Raw genomic sequence first — 7,596 nt, 5'->3', positions numbered from 1 at the left:
ATTTTACTGTGTGTGTGTCTGTCTATCTGACTGACTGACTGTAGGTGTGTCTTGGTTAAATGGGAGGGTGACAGGGTTGGAACATGGGTTAAGCAGTCTTAAAGCTGCTGTAAGTGCTGAGCCTGTGACAAGTTCCTGTTCTCTTGCCTAGATGTGTCTTGGAGCCTGCCTTGTATCTGCAGCACATCTCAGAGACTATAACACCTTGCCACCTGAGTCTGGTACCTGAGAATCTTCTCATGGAGACCCGTTGCCATGGAGCACTGAAACTGTCCTGCCCAGAGTTTTAACATCTGGACAGCTAGCTCCTCCGGGGACTTAGAGGTCTTACTTCATCTAAAGATACATGGAGGAGGTGGGTAGAACTTGTAATCCCAGCACTCAGGAGGCTGAGGCAGGAGGGTTTTGAGTTCAAAGCTAGCCTGTGCTTCATAGTAAGAGAGAGACAGAGACAGAGACAGAGACAGAGAGACAGACAGAGCGTCTCTTATCTTTCTGGGTGTATGGCTGTGGTGGGCTCTACTTGCCCTGTGCCCAGAGCGAACAGTCTACCAGTTCTGATTCCAACCATGTTTGAAGTTTCAGGAAGTAAGGTGACAGATACTGGGAAAATTCCTTCTGGCAAATCTCCCTGCATTGATGTAGTGTATGTACACTTGTCCTGGAGACTGAGGAAGCAGGTAAGGTCTGTTTCAAGTCTGGGCTACGTATGAGGCTTCCATGAATTAGGTTTTCTCTCTGGACTTTCCTTGCTGAAAGGAGACGAATCTTCTTCCTATGCGCTGGTTGAGGAGGTCGAGCAGCTGAGGTGCTCTTTGGCTCTGTGTTGAAGCCTGTATGATGAGAATGGAGACTTGCTTTCCTCATCCAGGAGCCTGTTCCAACCCAGCCAAATTACCCAGGAGCTTGGCACCCAGTCTGTTTGCACAACACATTTTTAGACTCTGAGTCACCCTTGAGTTCTTTCTGGTCTGATCAGGTTGGATTAAACCTCACAGCATCCTGTTACCTTGGCTTCCTTGTACAGGCAGGTCTGCTCAAAGGGCTTCTCAGGAGCCCCACCTCCACAGGGAGAGGAGCCACGGCAGATCAAAGGGTTGCCTATACTACACCCACTTGCATGGGAATACCAGGTATCGATAACAAGGGTTTTATCACTCCCTGCCAGACCGAATTCACAGAAAGCTGCCTTGGGCAAAATGGTGTAACAGGTCCAATTCATCTGGGATTTTTTTCAGGCTTTTCTTAGGTTAACATTAGCAGGTATACCCTCCCATTCCCAGTAAAATATGTCATGCAACATGTGTTTCTTAGCAATTACCTTGCCAGGTCTAGGCACTGCAAATATAGCAACAAAGTGTATGTGTGTGTCTGTGTGTGTGTGAGTGTGTGAGTGTGTGTGTGTGTGTGTGAGAGAGAGAGAGAGAGAGAGAGAGAGAGAGAGAGAGAGAGAGATATCAACAGGTACTACCAGAACTTTGGCTATTTCTACTATAAGAATTCTCTTTGTGCTATATATACAGGTCTCTGATAACTAGTACAAAATTATACTTTAAAACCAAATCAGGAACAAAAGTAACACCAATCAGCTGTCCTCCTAAATAAAAAGCTAACGTATGCAGAGGAAAACTAAACTCTGAAGCATGGGCCTGTGGAGGGGAGTGGCCACAGTTTCTCAGAGCAGTTGCTTTGTGTGGGTTTCAGATGTTACACTAGGTCCCTCTTTCCTGTGGGCTGACTTCTGTGTCAGAAATCAACTGGGCTTAGGTGAAAGGTAGCCTATTTTAAATTACGTGACATGGACAGGCTGGAAAGGCAGTCAGAGACAGAAGACTTTCTTGAACCAGAAAAGAAATAGATGAACAGTTGGTCCTGGTTGCAAAGTGCTTCAGCCTGGGGTGGCAACAAGTAAAGCTTCCTTTCTCCCCACCGACCCCTGTCTCCATTCTTGGGACCTGACATTACTGAGACAAAGACAGTGGAAGAGAGACATCTGAACCGACCGACTTAAGAGAAGAAAGGAGACAGGCTCTGCTCTAGCGAGATATGTGTGTGTCTACTTGTTTATTTTCAGGTACCACAAATTAAAACTAGTGCTAGGTAAGCACTTTACCACTGAGCTATACCCCAACTTTATATATATGCAATGAATATATATATATATATATATACATACACATATATGTTCTAAGGAATATATATTCTAAAGAATATATATTCCAATATACATACATATATATACATGTAGAATGCTACTACACATATGGAAAGCTTATACTGTAGGATTTCCAGTGGTCTAAAATAAATCTTTTTTTAAAATTTTTTATTACTTTTATATTTTTAAATTTAATTTTATTTGTAATTCAGTTTTTACACTCCATATTCCAATCCTCACCCTTCCCCTCCTACCCTCCAACTGCTCCACATCCCACACCTCCTCCCTACCACACCCCGTCTCTACATGGATGCCCCCACCCTCCACTCCATCTGACCTCTAAACTCCCTGGTATCTCCAGCCTCTGGAGGGTTAGGTGTATCATCTCTGAATGAACATAGACCTGGAAGTCCTCTACTGTGTATATGTTAGGGGTCTTATATCAGCTGGTGTATGCTGTCTGTTTGGTGGTCCAATGTTTGAAAGATCTTGGAGGTCCAGATTATTTAAGACTCCTGGTCCTCATATAGGATCGCCCTTCTCCTCAAATTCTTTCAGCCTTCCCTAATTCAACAACAGGGATCATCTGCTTCTGTCCTTTGGATGGGTGCAAATATCTGCATCTGACTCTTTCAGCCGCTTGTTGAGTCTTTAGGAGGGCAGTCTTGATAGATCCTTTTCGTGAGCCCTGCATAGCCTCAATAATAGTTTCAGGCCTTGGGACCTCCCCTTGAGCTGGATCCCACTTTGGCCTGTCACTGGACCTTCTTTACCTCAGGCTTCTCTCCATTTCCATCCCTGTAATTCTTTCAGACAGAAACAATTATGGGTCAGAGGTGTGACTGTGGGGTGGAAACTTCATCCCTCACTTGATGTCCTGTCTTCCTGCTGGAGGTCTATAAGTTCCCTCTCCCTACTGTTGGGCACTGTGAGTCTCTCACCTCCCAGGTCTCTGGTGCACTGTGGGGTTCCCCCCCAACCTCCTATTTCCTGAGGTTGGCTCTTTAGATTCTTTCTGCAGGCCCTCAGAGCTTCAGACCTCTCCCCTCACCCAGTACCAGATCAGGTTCCCCCTTCCCCATCCGCTTTCCCTCCCAAGTTCCTCCCTCTCTCCCCACTTATGATTGCTTTCTTTTCTCTCCCAAGTGGGACTGAGGCATTCTCACTTGCGCACTTCAGCTTGTTGAGCCTTTTGAATTCTGTGGGCTGTATCTTGTGTATTCTGTATGGGTGTTGTTGTTGTTTTGGCTAATATCCACTTATTAGTGACTACATACCATGCATGTCCTTTTGGGTCTGAGTTACCTCACTCAGGATATTTTCTAGTTCGATCCATTTGCCTGCAAAAGTCAAGATGTCCTCGTTCTTAATAGCTGAGTAGGATTCCATTGTGTAAATGAACCACATTTGGTCTAAAATAAATCTTGAGTGTACATCCTGAAGGATTCCATAAGTGAGGCCATGAAAATGTTCAGGTGGTATTTTGTTTTGTATCAAGAGGAAAGAAAGTAAGGACATGACCTAGCTGCTACCACTGTCTCCCTGCCTCTTCTGTGTGTGCTTGACTGCGAGTGGTTGCTGTTGTGTTGCTAGCTCGCACAGGGAAGAATCTAAGAGCGATCATTTGGATAAGCACATTTAGCAGTAGCATCTTAATCTGACTCTTCCAAAGACTAGGAGTCCAGAAACACTGTGTTTACCTACCTTATTGTATTCCTATATTGAGTCCCTAAGGAAACCTGGTACTCTTAATCTTCCCAGAGCTCATTATAAGCAATAAAAACTTTGTCTGTCTGTCTCTCCATCTCGGTCTCTCTCTCTCTCTCTCTCTCTCTCTCTCTCTCTCTCTCTCTCTCTGTGTGTGTGTGTGTGTGTGTGTGTGTGTGTGTGTGTGTGTACACAAAAGTGCACACATAAATATCCCAAATCTAATTATTTGCCATAGTTCCTGACAGAGCCCAGCTCCGAGCTGTGCCAGTCTTGACTCTTTCCTTTCCTCTCACTCTCCTGACCCTCACTCTACCTCTCTCCATTCTGAGTTCCATGTGTATTTTGGGGACGTACATGACTACACAGCATGCTCATTTCCTCTAGATAAATCTATTTTAGATGTACATTCCATATCATACATGTCATTTTGGTTTTAACCTCTTTTTTTTTCACCTTTGTAAATTTATTTTATTTTTGAGGCAGGGTATCATGTAACTCAGGTCGGAACAGAACTCCCTATGAAGCTGAAGATGACCTTGAATTTTTGATCCTCCTATTCTACTTCCTAAGTGCTAGAATTAGAAGCATCCCCACCATGGGAACTAGGGATCTAACCTAGGACTTTGTGTATGGTAGGCAAATACTCTACCAACTGAGCTGTAATCTTGGCACTCAGCTTTTTTCAGGGGTTTTTTGTTTGTCTGTTTTTTGATTTAGTCAAATACAATTAATTATAGTTTTTGTGCCTTTGGGTATAATTTATTTCCAAGTAAAGTATGCCTTTCTGACCTTGGAAAAGAACCCTTGGTAGTGAATTTGCTCTGGAGCAAGTCACGCCAGCCCTGCCCAGCTGTGACTGCCTATCTTTAGCTAAACAGGGTTTTGATTCCCCCTGGATTCCTCCCATAGCTGGGTCTTTTGTGACAGCTGCCACAGCTTTAGGTGGCGGCTCACTGAGAGTAGTACATCCTCAAGGTGAGTCTTAAGATTATAGGGGTTAACGCCATACCATCAGTGCACCAAACAAATAAATACTCCTCTACTGACACCTTAATGCCATCAAGTAAGAGCAGTGTCCAAACTTCATGACATTAATATGTCAGTAAACTGGACAGTCTTTAACTCTTCCTTTTATTAGAATTCCCAGCATTCCAGTCCTTCCACAAAGTAATCTCTGGCCTTCCAGACATTTCTCCCTCTAAGCCATGCCCATAGAATAATCCCCTTATCTTCTCACCTGTTTGCAGCACTGTGATAGGAGCTACACTTGTATTACACACCTTGTATTCTCTTTACTGAACCTGGTGATGTCCATCTTTCAGAGCCCCTTTGAAGTCCCTAGTTAGCCCCCATATACAAATTCACCTTTGTCCCAGCCTGAGTCTTGCCACCAGTCTCTGATGTTAGCAGGCTGTATAGCTGAGTCTACAGAGGAACTGTTCCTGTGTGTGCCTTCTCCTCCCCATGACCTAGGAACCACTGGGTGGAAGACTGGTGCTGCCTCTCTACAGAGCACAAGCTTTGATTCCCAGCAGACTTGGATGCAAATTCTTGCTGCTTTCCCCAGTTAGGCCAGCCAGTTTGTCTGCAGAGTCTTAGACTCCTCATCTGTGAAGAGAGAACAATAACATGTACATCTTGAATGAGACTAAAGATGGTGCCAGAAATATACATCAATGCTGGCAGGGGTGAAGGTCTGGGTAGTGTACATCCTCCTGCCAGCCTGTGTGATCACAACAAGGAGCAGCTGCCTAGGAGCTTGCTCCAGGGCTCAGCTTAGGGAAGGTAGACAGCTGGTGGCGCTACAGCAATAGCCTGATAAATGAAAGTAACCAGAGAGCATCACAGAGTTCAAGAGACATAAAAGGAGTAACCTGGTGTCTTTTTATCAGGCTTCTCAAAAAGAAGCGAGGCTGCCTAGAGTTACTAGAGTCTCCTGTGACCACCAACAGCACCACTTCTTGCTGGTTGGTTGTTTTTGTGGTTGCCACCATTTGTTGGTTTTGAAAATTGCTCCCTAAATTTAGTGTGAAATGCTATGCCTATGCAGAAGGGTTACACTGTACAACATGGGAGCAATATAAACACACTTAGAAAGGCAAGTCTAAAGGGAGCCTGCCAGCCCTGTGGGTGTATGCCTCCCCATGGAAAGGAGATAGGTTATGGAAAGGGGGCCCAATATCAGCACCATGTTTTTCAGAGATTGGCATCTGTATTAGTCAGGGTTCTCTAGAGTCACAGAAATTATGGGTAGTGTCTATATAGTAAAAAATTTGTTGATAACTTACAGTCTGTAGTCCAGCTCCCCAGCAATGGTCAGCAGCAGCTGTAAATGGAAGTCCAAGGACCTAGCAGTTGCTCAGTCCCACAAGGCAAACAGGCAAAGAAGAGAGTGAGAATCTTCCTTCTTCCTCCCAATGTCCTTATGTAGGTCTCCAGCCGAAGGTGTGGCCCAGATTAAAGGTGTGTGCCACCATGCCTGGATCTGAGACTTGCTTTGTCCCAGATGACCTTGAACTCAGAGATCTCCCTGTCTTAATCTTCTGGGATTCATAGCCATTATACCTCAAGATCTCCATGCCAAGATCCAGGTCAGAAACTTTTTTTCTCCCAGCTTCCAGATTAGGATCGCAGATGAGCCTTCCAATTCTGGATTGTAGTTCATTCCAGATATAGTCAAGTTGACAACCAGGAATAACCACTACAGCATCTAAGGTAAATTGTAATGTATTTCTGTTCCCTGACTAACTTTGGTACACAAGAAAAAAAAGTACTTAAAATATCCATGAACATTCCTATTCAAATAGAAAACTCACAAGATGACAAGAAAAAGAATATATTGTGAATGCTATCACTCAAGCTGGGGATTTGAAGAAGCAGAGTACCAAAGAACATTGATAAAATGTATTAATAAAAACCCAGTGGGGGTTGGAGAGATAGCTCAGCGGTTAAGAGCACTTACTGCTCTTCCAGAGGTCCTAAGTTCAATTTTCAGAGACCACATGATGGCTCACAACCATCTGTAATGGGATCCAATGCCCTCTTCTGGAGTGTCTGAAGAGAGTGATAGTGTACTCATATACATAAAATAAATAAATATTAAAAAAAAAAACAGTGAATCTGAAAGGGAAAGATACAGGTATAAGTTTTGGTCCTTGACTCCACAATCTAAACATCTCAAGATCTCTCAGAACTTCTGTTTTGGATGTCGAAAGTAGAGAGCAAGAATCATACACCTCATAGGGAAGCAAGGGAATTAAATTCTTGCAAATGGTAAAGCATTGTTCAGTCTAAAGCTGCTGTTTATCCTCAGCCTTTCAAGAAGGAGTGGCCTTAAATTTGCAATGAGAAGCAAAGTCCTGGGTTGGAGAGATGGTTCAGTGGATAAGAACACAAGTTATGCATGCTGAGTTTAAATCCCCAGGACCCATGTAAAAAGCTGGGCATGTGCACTTAACTCCAGTCCAACAGAGACAGTGAGACAGGAGAATCACTGGGGCTTGCTGGCTAGCCAACTCAGCCAAAAGCAAAACAAAACAAGAGCTTCAGGTTTCAGGTTCAGTGAGGATGGGGCTATGGTGGTTTGAATACACTTGGCCCTATGGAAGTGGCACCACTAGGAGGTATGACCTTGTTGGAGTAGGTGTGGCCTTGTTAGAGGAAGTGTGTCACTGTGGGGATGGGCTTTGAGACCCTTCTTAGCCTGGAAAAAAACAAGTCTTCTTCTTGTT

General features: G+C 44.1%; 1 long non-coding RNA gene across 1 annotated transcript; it reads right to left on the bottom strand.

The window, feature by feature from the left end:
- Positions 1-4,236: 4,236 nt before the first annotated feature.
- On the bottom strand, positions 4,237-7,354 carry Gm52501. Its single transcript, XR_003953770.1, has 2 exons — positions 6,154-7,354; positions 4,237-5,473 (listed from the first exon to the last, which is right to left on the bottom strand). It is a non-coding gene; the product is annotated as a predicted gene, 52501 (long non-coding RNA).
- Between the last annotated feature and the right edge of the window lie 242 nt (positions 7,355-7,596).

The sequence above is a fragment of the Mus musculus genome, chromosome 2 (genome assembly GCF_000001635.26).
Source record: "Mus musculus strain C57BL/6J chromosome 2, GRCm38.p6 C57BL/6J".
NCBI lineage: Eukaryota > Metazoa > Chordata > Mammalia > Rodentia > Muridae > Mus > Mus musculus.
Note: the sequence above shows the minus strand (reverse complement) of the source record. Positions and strands in the feature narration are given on the sequence as shown.